This window comes from Nerophis ophidion, linkage group LG21, assembly GCF_033978795.1.
Source record: "Nerophis ophidion isolate RoL-2023_Sa linkage group LG21, RoL_Noph_v1.0, whole genome shotgun sequence".
Taxonomy (NCBI): Eukaryota; Metazoa; Chordata; class Actinopteri; order Syngnathiformes; family Syngnathidae; genus Nerophis; species Nerophis ophidion.
The window spans coordinates 37,281,562-37,294,830 of NC_084631.1; the positions used below are offsets into that span (position 1 = coordinate 37,281,562).

General features: G+C 31.0%; 1 long non-coding RNA gene across 3 annotated transcripts in view; it reads left to right on the plus strand.

Annotated features, from left to right (window-relative positions):
* The window catches only part of LOC133540065 (uncharacterized), a 64,955-nt gene that overhangs the window by 14,155 nt on the left and 37,531 nt on the right, over positions 1-13,269 (plus strand). The window lies entirely within an intron of this gene.

The window sequence follows — 13,269 nt, forward strand, 5'->3', positions numbered from 1 at the left end:
TATAAGTGTTGTTGGTAAAGTGGAAATATATTGTGTAGTACTAGTGTGTACGATTGCATCTTTTATATGTGTTAGTCAGGTGGAAATATATTGTGTAGTACTAGTGTGTACTATTGCATCTTTATATGTGTTGTTAGTAATGTGGAAATATATTGTGTAGTACTAGTGTGTACTATTGCATCTTTATATGTGTTGTTAGTAAAGTGGAAATATATTGTGTAGTACTAGTGTGTACTATTGCATCTTTTATGTGTGTTGTTAGTCAGGTGGAAATATATTGTGTAGTACTAGTGTGTACTATTGCATCTTTAAATGTGTTGTTAGTCAGGTGGAAATATATTGTGTAGTACTAGTGTGTACTATTGCATCTTTTATGTGTGTTGTTAGTCAGGTGGAAATATATTGTGTAGTACTAGTGTGTACTATTGCATCTTTAAATGTGTTGTTAGTCAGGTGGAAATATATTGTGTAGTACTAGTGTGTACTATTGCATCTTTATATGTGTTGTTAGTCAGGTGGAAATATATTGTGTAGTACTAGTGTGTACTATTGCATCTTTATATGTGTTGTTAGTCAGGTGGAAATATATTGTGTAGTACTAGTGTGTACTATTGCATCTTTATAAGTGTTGTTGGTAAAGTGGAAATATATTGTGTAGTACTAGTGTGTACTATTGCATCTTTATAAGTGTTGTTGGTAAAGTGGAAATATATTGTGTAGTACTAGTGTGTACGATTGCATCTTTTATATGTGTTAGTCAGGTGGAAATATATTGTGTAGTACTAGTGTGTACTATTGCATCTTTATATGTGTTGTTAGTAATGTGGAAATATATTGTGTAGTACTAGTGTGTACTATTGCATCTTTATATGTGTTGTTAGTAAAGTGGAAATATATTGTGTAGTACTAGTGTGTACTATTGCATCTTTTATGTGTGTTGTTAGTCAGGTGGAAATATATTGTGTAGTACTAGTGTGTACTATTGCATCTTTAAATGTGTTGTTAGTCAGGTGGAAATATATTGTGTAGTACTAGTGTGTACTATTGCATCTTTTATGTGTGTTGTTAGTCAGGTGGAAATATATTGTGTAGTACTAGTGTGTACTATTGCATCTTTAAATGTGTTGTTAGTCAGGTGGAAATATATTGTGTAGTACTAGTGTGTACTATTGCATCTTTATATGTGTTGTTAGTCAGGTGGAAATATATTGTGTAGTACTAGTGTGTACTATTGCATCTTTATATGTGTTGTTAGTCAGGTGGAAATATATTGTGTAGTACTAGTGTGTACTATTGCATCTTTATAAGTGTTGTTGGTAAAGTGGAAATATATTGTGTGTACTAGTGTGTACTATTGCATCTTTATATGTGTTGTTAGTAATGTGGAAATATATTGTGTAGTACTAGTGTGTACTATTGCATCTTTTATATGTGTTGTTAGTCAGGTGGAAATATATTGTTGTGTACTAGTGTGTACTATTGCATCTTTATATGTGTTGTTAGTCAGGTGGAAATATATTGTGTAGTACTAGTGTGTACTATTGCATCTTTATATGTGTTGTTAGTCAGGTGAAAATATATTGTGTAGTACTAGTGTGTACTATTGCATCTTTATATGTGTTGTTAGTCAGGTGAAAATATATTGTGTAGTACTAGTGTGTACTATTGCGTCTTTATATGTGTTGTTAGTCAGGTGGAAATATATTGTGTAGTACTAGTGTGTACTATTGCGTCTTTATATGTGTTGTTAGTCAGGTGAAAATATATTGTGTAGTACTAGTGTGTACTATTGCATCTTTATATGTGTTGTTAGTCAGGTGAAAATATATTGTGTAGTACTAGTGTGTACTATTGCATCTTTATATGTGTTGTTAGTCAGGTGAAAATATATTGTGTAGTACTAGTGTGTACTATTGCGTCTTTATATGTGTTGTTAGTCAGGTGGAAATATATTGTGTAGTACTAGTGTGTACTATTGCATCTTTATATGTGTTGTTAGTCAGGTGAAAATATATTGTGTAGTACTAGTGTGTACTATTGCATCTTTATATGTGTTGTTAGTCAGGTGAAAATATATTGTGTAGTACTAGTGTGTACTTTTGCATCTTTATATGTGTTGTTAGTAAAATGGAATTATATTGTGGTGTACTAGTGTGTACTATTGCATCTTTATATGTGTTGTTAGTCAGGTGAAAATATATTGTGTCGTACTAGTGTGTACTATTGCGTCTTTATATGTGTTGTTAGTCAGGTGGAAATATATTGTGTAGTACTAGTGTGTACTATTGCGTCTTTATATGTGTTGTTAGTCAGGTGAAAATATATTGTGTAGTACTAGTGTGTACTATTGCATCTTTATATGTGTTGTTAGTAAAATGGAAATATATTGTGTAGTACTAGTGTGTACTATTGCATCTTTATATGTGTTGTTAGTCAGGTGAAAATATATTGTGTCGTACTAGTGTGTACTATTGCGTCTTTATATGTGTTGTTAGTCAGGTGGAAATATATTGTGTAGTACTAGTGTGTACTATTGCGTCTTTATATGTGTTGTTAGTCAGGTGAAAATATATTGTGTAGTACTAGTGTGTACTATTGCATCTTTATATGTGTTGTTAGTAAAATGGAAATATATTGTGTAGTACTAGTGTGTACTATTGCGTCTTTATATGTGTTGTTAGTCAGGTGAAAATATATTGTGTAGTACTAGTGTGTACTATTGCATCTTTATATGTGTTGTTAGTAAAATGGAAATATATTGTGTAGTACTAGTGTGTACTATTGCGTCTTTATATGTGTTGTTAGTCAGGTGAAAATATATTGTGTAGTACTAGTGTGTACTATTGCATGTTTATATGTGTTGTTAGTCAGGTGGAAATATATTGTGTTGTACTAGTGTGTACTATTGCATCTTTATATGTGTTGTTAGTCAGGTGAAAATATATTGTGTCGTACTAGTGTGTACTATTGCGTCTTTATATGTGTTGTTAGTCAGGTGGAAATATATTGTGTAGTACTAGTGTGTACTATTGCGTCTTTATATGTGTTGTTAGTCAGGTGAAAATATATTGTGTAGTACTAGTGTGTACTATTGCATCTTTATATGTGTTGTTAGTAAAATGGAAATATATTGTGTAGTACTAGTGTGTACTATTGCATCTTTATATGTGTTGTTAGTCAGGTGAAAATATATTGTGTCGTACTAGTGTGTACTATTGCGTCTTTATATGTGTTGTTAGTCAGGTGGAAATATATTGTGTAGTACTAGTGTGTACTATTGCGTCTTTATATGTGTTGTTAGTCAGGTGAAAATATATTGTGTAGTACTAGTGTGTACTATTGCATCTTTATATGTGTTGTTAGTAAAATGGAAATATATTGTGTAGTACTAGTGTGTACTATTGCGTCTTTATATGTGTTGTTAGTCAGGTGAAAATATATTGTGTAGTACTAGTGTGTACTATTGCATCTTTATATGTGTTGTTAGTAAAATGGAAATATATTGTGTAGTACTAGTGTGTACTATTGCGTCTTTATATGTGTTGTTAGTCAGGTGAAAATATATTGTGTAGTACTAGTGTGTACTATTGCATCTTTATATGTGTTGTTAGTAAAATGGAAATATATTGTGGTGTACTAGTGTGTACTATTGCATCTTTATATGTGTTGTTAGTCAGGTGGAAATATATTGTGTTGTACTAGTGTGTACTATTGCATCTTTATATGTGTTGTTAGTCAGGTGGAAATATATTGTGTAGTACTAGTGTGTACTATTGCATGTTTATATGTGTTGTTAGTCAGGTGGAAATATATTGTGTAGTACTAGTGTGTACTATTGCATCTTTATATGTGTTGTTAGTCGGATGAAAATATATTGTGTAGTACTAGAGTGTACTATTGCATCTTTACATGTGTTGTTAGTAAAGTGGAAATATATTGTGTGTACTAGTGTGTACTATTGCATCTTTATATGTGTTGTTAGTCAGGTGAAAATATATTGTGTAGTACTAGTGTGTACTATTGCATCTTTATATCTATTGTTAGTTATGTTAAAATATATTGTTGTGTACTTGTGTACTATTGCATCTTTATATGTGTTGTTAGTAAAGTGGAAATATATTGTGTAGTACTAGTGTGTACTATTGCATCTTTATATGTGTTGTTAGTAAAGTGGAAAAATATTGTTGTGTACTAGTGTGTACTATTGCATCTTTATATGTGTTGTTAGTCAGGTGGAAATATATTGTGTAGTACTAGTGTGTACTATTGCATCTTTATATGTGTTGTTAGTCAGGTGGAAATATATTGTGTAGTACTAGTGTGTACTATTGCATCTTTATATGTGTTGTTAGTCAGGTGGAAATATATTGTGTAGTACTAGTGTGTACTATTGCATCTTTATATGTGTTGTTAGTCAGGTGGAAATATATTGTGTAGTACTAGTGTGTACTATTGCATCTTTATAAGTGTTGTTGGTAAAGTGGAAATATATTGTGTAGTACTAGTGTGTACTATTGCATCTTTATATGTGTTGTTAGTCAGGTGAAAATATATTATGTAGTACTAGTGTGTACTATTGCATCTTTATATGTGTTGTTAGTAAAGTGGAAAAATATTGTTGTGTACTAGTGTGTACTATTGCATTTTTATAAGTGTTGTTGGTAAAGTGGAAATATATTGTGTAGTACTAGTGTGTACTATTGCATCTTTATATGTGTTGTTAGTCAGGTGAAAATATATTGTGTAGTACTAGTGTGTACTATTGCATCTTTATATGTGTTGTTAGTAAAGTGGAAAAATATTGTTGTGTACTAGTGTGTACTATTGCATCTTTATAAGTGTTGTTGGTAAAGTGGAAATATATTGTGTAGTACTAGTGTGTACTATTGCATCTTTATATGTGTTGTTAGTCAGGTGGAAATATATTGTTGTGTACTAGTGTGTACTATTGCATCTTTATAAGTGTTGTTGGTAAAGTGGAAAAATATTGTTGTGTACTAGTGTGTACTATTGCATCTTTATAAGTGTTGTTGGTAAAGTGGAAATATATTGTGTAGTACTAGTGTGTACTATTGCATCTTTATATGTGTTGTTAGTAAAGTGGAAAAATATTGTTGTGTACTAGTGTGTACTATTGCATCTTTATATGTGTTGTTAGTAAAGTGGAAAAATATTGTTGTGTACTAGTGTGTACTATTGCATCTTTATATGTGTTGTTAGTCAGGTGGAAATATATTGTGTAGTACTAGTGTGTACTATTGCATCTTTATATGTGTTGTTAGTCAGGTGGAAATATATTGTGTAGTACTAGTGTGTACTATTGCATCTTTATATGTGTTGTTAGTCAGGTGGAAATATATTGTGTAGTACTAGTGTGTACTATTGCATCTTTATATGTGTTGTTAGTCAGGTGGAAATATATTGTGTAGTACTAGTGTGTACTATTGCATCTTTATATGTGTTGTTAGTCAGGTGGAAATATATTGTGTGTACTAGTGTGTACTATTGCATCTTTATATGTGTTGTTAGTAAAGTGGAAATATATTGTGTAGTACTAGTGTGTACTATTGCATCTTTTATATGAGTTAGTCAGGTGGAAATATATTGTGTAGTACTAGTGTGTACTATTGCATCTTTATATGTGTTGTTAGTAATGTGGAAATATATTGTGTAGTACTAGTGTGTACTATTGCATCTTTATATGTGTTGTTAGTAAAGTGGAAATATATTGTGTAGTACTAGTGTGTACTATTGCATCTTTTATGTGTGTTGTTAGTCAGGTGGAAATATATTGTGTAGTACTAGTGTGTACTATTGCATCTTTAAATGTGTTGTTAGTCAGGTGGAAATATATTGTGTAGTACTAGTGTGTACTATTGCATCTTTTATGTGTGTTGTTAGTCAGGTGGAAATATATTGTGTAGTACTAGTGTGTACTATTGCATCTTTAAATGTGTTGTTAGTCAGGTGGAAATATATTGTGTAGTACTAGTGTGTACTATTGCATCTTTATATGTGTTGTTAGTCAGGTGGAAATATATTGTGTAGTACTAGTGTGTACTATTGCATCTTTATATGTGTTGTTAGTCGGATGAAAATATATTGTGTAGTACTAGTGTGTAATATTGCATCTTTATATGTGTTGTTAGTCGGATGAAAATATATTGTGTAGTACTAGTGTGTACTATTGCATCTTTATATGTGTTGTTAGTCGGATGAAAATATATTGTGTAGTACTAGTGTGTACTATTGCATCTTTATATGTGTTGTTAGTCGGGTGACAATATATTGTGTAGTACTAGTGTGTACTATTGCATCTTTATATGTGTTGTTAGTCGGGTGACAATATATTGTGTAGTACTAGTGTGTACTATTGCATCTTTATATGTGTTGTTAGTAAAGTGGAAATATATTGTTGTGTACTAGTGTGTACTATTGCATCTTTATATGTGTTGTTAGTCAGGTGGAAATATATTGTGTAGTACTAGTGTGTACTATTGCATCTTTATATGTGTTGTTAGTCAGGTGGAAATATATTGTGTAGTACTAGTGTGTACTATTGCATCTTTATATGTGTTGTTAGTAAAGTGGAAATATATTGTGTAGTACTAGTGTGTACTTTTGCATCTTTATATGTGTTGTTAGTCAGGTGAAAATATATTGTGTTGTACTAGTGTGTACTTTTGCATCTTTATATGTGTTGTTAGTAAAGTGGAAATATATTGTGTAGTACTAGTGTGTACTATTGCATCTTTTATATGTGTTGTTAGTCAGGTGGAAATATATTGTGTAGTACTAGTGTGTACTATTGCGTCTTTATATGTGTTGTTAGTCAGGTGAAAATATGTTGTGTAGTACTAGTGTGTACTATTGCATCTTTATATGTGTTGTTAGTCAGGTGGAAATATATTGTGTAGTACTAGTGTGTACTATTGCATCTTTATATGTGTTGTTAGTAAAGTGGAAATATATTGTGTAGTACTAGTGTGTACTTTTGCATCTTTATATGTGTTGTTAGTCAGGTGAAAATATATTGTGTTGTACTAGTGTGTACTTTTGCATCTTTATATGTGTTGTTAGTAAAGTGGAAATATATTGTGTAGTACTAGTGTGTACTATTGCATCTTTTATATGTGTTGTTAGTCAGGTGGAAATATATTGTGTAGTACTAGTGTGTACTATTGCGTCTTTATATGTGTTGTTAGTCAGGTGAAAATATATTGTGTAGTACTAGTGTGTACTATTGCATCTTTATATGTGTTGTTAGTAAAGTGGAAATATATTGTGTAGTACTAGTGTGTACTATTGCATCTTTATATGTGTTGTTAGTCAGGTGACAATATATTGTGTAGTACTAGTGTGTACTATTGCGTCTTTGTATGTGTTGTTAGTCAGGTGAAAATATATTGTGTAGTACTAGTGTGTACTATTGCATCTTTATATGTGTTGTTAGTAAAGTGGAAATATATTGTGTAGTACTAGTGTGTACTTTTGCATCTTTATATGTGTTGTTAGTCAGGTGGAAATATATTGTGTGTACTAGTGTGTACTATTGCATCTTTATATGTGTTGTTAGTAAAGTGGAAATATATTGTGTAGTACTAGTGTGTACTATTGCATCTTTATATGTGTTGTTAGTCAGGTGACAATATATTGTGTAGTACTAGTGTGTACTATTGCATCTTTATATGTGTTGTTAGTAAAGTGGAAATATATTGTGTAGTACTAGTGTGTACTATTGCATCTTTATATGTGTTGTTAGTAAAGTGGAAATATATTGTGTAGTACTAGTGTGTACTATTGCATCTTTATATGTGTTGTTAGTCAGGTGAAAATATATTGTGTAGTACTAGTGTGTACTATTGCATCTTTATATGTGTTGTTAGTCAGGTGACAATATATTGTGTAGTACTAGTGTGTACTATTGCGTCTTTATATGTGTTGTTAGTCAGGTGGAAATATATTGTGTAGTACTAGTGTGTACTATTGCGTCTTTATATGTGTTGTTAGTCAGGTGAAAATATATTGTGTAGTACTAGTGTGTACTATTGCATCTTTATATGTGTTGTTAGTAAAGATGAAATATATTGTGTAGTACTAGTGTGTACTTTTGCATCTTTATATGTGTTGTTAGTCAGGTGGAAATATATTGTGTGTACTAGTGTGTACTATTGCATCTTTATATGTGTTGTTAGTAAAGTGGAAATATATTGTGTAGTACTAGTGTGTACTATTGCATCTTTATATGTGTTGTTAGTAAAGTGGAAATATATTGTGTAGTACTAGTGTGTACTATTGCATCTTTATATGTGTTGTTAGTAAAGTAGAAATATATTGTGTAGTACTAGTGTGTACTATTGCATCTTTATATGTGTTGTTAGTCAGGTGAAAATATATTGTGTAGTACTAGTGTGTACTATTGCATCTTTATATGTGTTGTTAGTCAGGTGAAAATATATTGTGTAGTACCAGTGTGTACTTTTGCATCTTTATATGTGTTGTTAGTCAGGTGGAAATATATTGTGTAGTACTAGTGTGTACTATTGCATCTTTATATGTGTTGTTAGTCAGGTGGAAATATATTGTGTGTACTAGTGTGTACTATTGCATCTTTATATCTATTGTTAGTTATGTTAAAATATATTGTTGTGTACTAGTGTGTACTATTGCATCTTTATATGTGTTGTTAGTCAGGTGACAATATATTGTTGTGTACTAGTGTGTACTATTGCATCTTTATATGTGTTGTTAGTCAGGTGGAAATATATTGTGTAGTACTAGTGTGTACTATTGCATCTTTATATGTGTTGTTAGTCAGGTGGAAATATATTGTGTGTACTAGTGTGTACTATTGCATCTTTATGTGTGTTGTTAGTCAGGTGAAAATATATTGTGTGTACTAGTGTGTACTATTGCATCTTTTATATGTGTTGTTAGTCAGGTGGAAATATATTGTGTAGTACTAGTGTGTACTATTGCATCTTTATATGTGTTGTTAGTCAGGTGGAAATATATTGTGTAGTACTAGTGTGTACTATTGCATCTTTAAATGTGTTGTTGGTAAAGTGGAAATATATTGTGTGTACTAGTGTGTACTATTGCATCTTTATATGTGTTGTTAGTAATGTGGAAATATATTGTGTAGTACTAGTGTGTACTATTGCATCTTTTATATGTGTTGTTAGTCAGGTGGAAATATATTGTTGTGTACTAGTGTGTACTATTGCATCTTTATATGTGTTGTTAGTCAGGTGGAAATATATTGTGTAGTACTAGTGTGTACTATTGCATCTTTATATGTGTTGTTAGTCAGGTGGAAATATATTGTGTAGTACTAGTGTGTACTATTGCATCTTTAAATGTGTTGTTGGTAAAGTGGAAATATATTGTGTAGTACTAGTGTGTACTATTGCATCTTTTATATGTGTTGTTAGTCAGGTGGAAATATATTGTTGTGTACTAGTGTGTACTATTGCATCTTTATATGTGTTGTTAGTCAGGTGGAAATATATTGTGTAGTACTAGTGTGTACTATTGCATCTTTAAATGTGTTGTTGGTAAAGTGGAAATATATTGTGTAGTACTAGTGTGTACTATTGCATCTTTTATATGTGTTGTTAGTCAGGTGAAAATATATTGTGTAGTACTAGTGTGTACTATTGCATCTTTATATGTGTTGTTAGTCAGGTGAAAATATATTGTGTAGTACTAGTGTGTACTATTGCATCTTTATATGTGTTGTTAGTAATGTGGAAATATATTGTGTAGTACTAGTGTGTACTATTGCATCTTTTATATGTGTTGTTAGTCAGGTGGAAATATATTGTTGTGTACTAGTGTGTACTATTGCATCTTTATATGTGTTGTTAGTCAGGTGGAAATATATTGTGTAGTACTAGTGTGTACTATTGCATCTTTATATGTGTTGTTAGTCAGGTGAAAATATATTGTGTAGTACTAGTGTGTACTATTGCATCTTTATATGTGTTGTTAGTCAGGTGAAAATATATTGTGTAGTACTAGTGTGTACTATTGCATCTTTATAAGTGTTGTTGGTAAAGTGGGAATATATTGTGTGTACTAGTGTGTACTATTGCATCTTTATATGTGTTGTTAGTAAAGTGGAAATATATTGTGTAGTACTAGTGTGTACTATTGCATCTTTTATATGTGTTAGTCAGGTGGAAATATATTGTGTAGTACTAGTGTGTACTATTGCATCTTTATATCTATTGTTAGTTATGTTAAAATATATTGTGTAGTACTAGTGTGTACTATTGCATCTTTATATGTGTTGTTAGTCAGGTGGAAATATATTGTTGTGTACTAGTGTGTACTATTGCATCTTTATATGTGTTGTTAGTCGGATGAAAATATATTGTGTAGTACTAGTGTGTAATATTGCATCTTTATATGTGTTGTTAGTCGGATGAAAATATATTGTGTAGTACTAGTGTGTACTATTGCATCTTTATATGTGTTGTTAGTCGGATGAAAATATATTGTGTAGTACTAGTGTGTACTATTGCATCTTTATATGTGTTGTTAGTCGGGTGACAATATATTGTGTAGTACTAGTGTGTACTATTGCATCTTTATATGTGTTGTTAGTCGGGTGACAATATATTGTGTAGTACTAGTGTGTACTATTGCATCTTTATATGTGTTGTTAGTAAAGTGGAAATATATTGTTGTGTACTAGTGTGTACTATTGCATCTTTATATGTGTTGTTAGTCAGGTGGAAATATATTGTGTAGTACTAGTGTGTACTATTGCATCTTTATATGTGTTGTTAGTCAGGTGGAAATATATTGTGTAGTACTAGTGTGTACTATTGCATCTTTATATGTGTTGTTAGTAAAGTGGAAATATATTGTGTAGTACTAGTGTGTACTTTTGCATCTTTATATGTGTTGTTAGTCAGGTGAAAATATATTGTGTTGTACTAGTGTGTACTTTTGCATCTTTATATGTGTTGTTAGTAAAGTGGAAATATATTGTGTAGTACTAGTGTGTACTATTGCATCTTTTATATGTGTTGTTAGTCAGGTGGAAATATATTGTGTAGTACTAGTGTGTACTATTGCGTCTTTATATGTGTTGTTAGTCAGGTGAAAATATATTGTGTAGTACTAGTGTGTACTATTGCATCTTTATATGTGTTGTTAGTCAGGTGGAAATATATTGTGTAGTACTAGTGTGTACTATTGCATCTTTATATGTGTTGTTAGTAAAGTGGAAATATATTGTGTAGTACTAGTGTGTACTTTTGCATCTTTATATGTGTTGTTAGTCAGGTGAAAATATATTGTGTTGTACTAGTGTGTACTTTTGCATCTTTATATGTGTTGTTAGTAAAGTGGAAATATATTGTGTAGTACTAGTGTGTACTATTGCATCTTTTATATGTGTTGTTAGTCAGGTGGAAATATATTGTGTAGTACTAGTGTGTACTATTGCGTCTTTATATGTGTTGTTAGTCAGGTGAAAATATATTGTGTAGTACTAGTGTGTACTATTGCATCTTTATATGTGTTGTTAGTAAAGTGGAAATATATTGTGTAGTACTAGTGTGTACTATTGCATCTTTATATGTGTTGTTAGTCAGGTGACAATATATTGTGTAGTACTAGTGTGTACTATTGCGTCTTTGTATGTGTTGTTAGTCAGGTGAAAATATATTGTGTAGTACTAGTGTGTACTATTGCATCTTTATATGTGTTGTTAGTAAAGTGGAAATATATTGTGTAGTACTAGTGTGTACTTTTGCATCTTTATATGTGTTGTTAGTCAGGTGGAAATATATTGTGTGTACTAGTGTGTACTATTGCATCTTTATATGTGTTGTTAGTAAAGTGGAAATATATTGTGTAGTACTAGTGTGTACTATTGCATCTTTATATGTGTTGTTAGTCAGGTGACAATATATTGTGTAGTACTAGTGTGTACTATTGCATCTTTATATGTGTTGTTAGTAAAGTGGAAATATATTGTGTAGTACTAGTGTGTACTATTGCATCTTTATATGTGTTGTTAGTAAAGTGGAAATATATTGTGTAGTACTAGTGTGTACTATTGCATCTTTATATGTGTTGTTAGTCAGGTGAAAATATATTGTGTAGTACTAGTGTGTACTATTGCATCTTTATATGTGTTGTTAGTCAGGTGACAATATATTGTGTAGTACTAGTGTGTACTATTGCGTCTTTATATGTGTTGTTAGTCAGGTGGAAATATATTGTGTAGTACTAGTGTGTACTATTGCGTCTTTATATGTGTTGTTAGTCAGGTGAAAATATATTGTGTAGTACTAGTGTGTACTATTGCATCTTTATATGTGTTGTTAGTAAAGATGAAATATATTGTGTAGTACTAGTGTGTACTTTTGCATCTTTATATGTGTTGTTAGTCAGGTGGAAATATATTGTGTGTACTAGTGTGTACTATTGCATCTTTATATGTGTTGTTAGTAAAGTGGAAATATATTGTGTAGTACTAGTGTGTACTATTGCATCTTTATATGTGTTGTTAGTAAAGTGGAAATATATTGTGTAGTACTAGTGTGTACTATTGCATCTTTATATGTGTTGTTAGTAAAGTAGAAATATATTGTGTAGTACTAGTGTGTACTATTGCATCTTTATATGTGTTGTTAGTCAGGTGAAAATATATTGTGTAGTACTAGTGTGTACTATTGCATCTTTATATGTGTTGTTAGTCAGGTGAAAATATATTGTGTAGTACCAGTGTGTACTTTTGCATCTTTATATGTGTTGTTAGTCAGGTGGAAATATATTGTGTAGTACTAGTGTGTACTATTGCATCTTTATATGTGTTGTTAGTCAGGTGGAAATATATTGTGTGTACTAGTGTGTACTATTGCATCTTTATATCTATTGTTAGTTATGTTAAAATATATTGTTGTGTACTAGTGTGTACTATTGCATCTTTATATGTGTTGTTAGTCAGGTGACAATATATTGTTGTGTACTAGTGTGTACTATTGCATCTTTATATGTGTTGTTAGTCAGGTGGAAATATATTGTGTAGTACTAGTGTGTACTATTGCATCTTTATATGTGTTGTTAGTCAGGTGGAAATATATTGTGTGTACTAGTGTGTACTATTGCATCTTTATGTGTGTTGTTAGTCAGGTGAAAATATATTGTGTGTACTAGTGTGTACTATTGCATCTTTATATGTATTGTTAGTCAGGTGGAAATATATTGTGTAGTACTAGTGTGTACTATTGCATCTTTATATGTGTT